Here is a 594-nt window from a genome sequence, read left to right as displayed (position 1 = left end):
ACCTGTAATCCCAGCACTTTGGGAGGCCGAGGTGGGCGGATCACGGGTCAGGAGATCGAGACCATCCTGGCTAACATGGTGAATCCCCATCTCTACTAAAAAAATTCCAAAAAATTAGCTGGGGGTGGTGGCGGGTGCCTGTAGTCTCAGCTACTCGGGAGGTTGAGGGAGGAGAATGGCATGAACCCAGGAGGCAGACCTTGCAGTGAGCCTAGATTGCACCACTGCACTCTAGCCTGGGTGACAAAGCGAGACTCCGTCACACACACACAAAAAAATTTGGGCAGGACACAGTGGCTCACACTTGTAATCCCAGCACTTTGGGAGGCCAAGGAGGGTGGATCACTTGAGCCCAGGAGTTCAAGACGAGCCTGGGCAACATGGCAAAATCCTATTTCTACAAAAAAAAAAAAAAAAAAAAAAATTCAGTTTATAATCTACGAAATTCTTTCTCTCTCTTTTTTTTTTTTTTTTTTTATTTGAGATGGAGTCTCACCCTGTTGCCCAGGTTGGAGTGCAGTGGCGTGATCTCAGCTCCCTGCAACCTTTGCCTCCCAGGTTCAAGCGATACTCCCACCTCAACCTCCCAAGTAG

Source organism: Mandrillus leucophaeus, unplaced genomic scaffold (assembly GCF_000951045.1).
Source record: "Mandrillus leucophaeus isolate KB7577 unplaced genomic scaffold, Mleu.le_1.0 Scaffold17, whole genome shotgun sequence".
NCBI classification, from domain to species: Eukaryota; Metazoa; Chordata; class Mammalia; order Primates; family Cercopithecidae; genus Mandrillus; species Mandrillus leucophaeus.
This window is presented reverse-complemented; position numbering follows the sequence as displayed.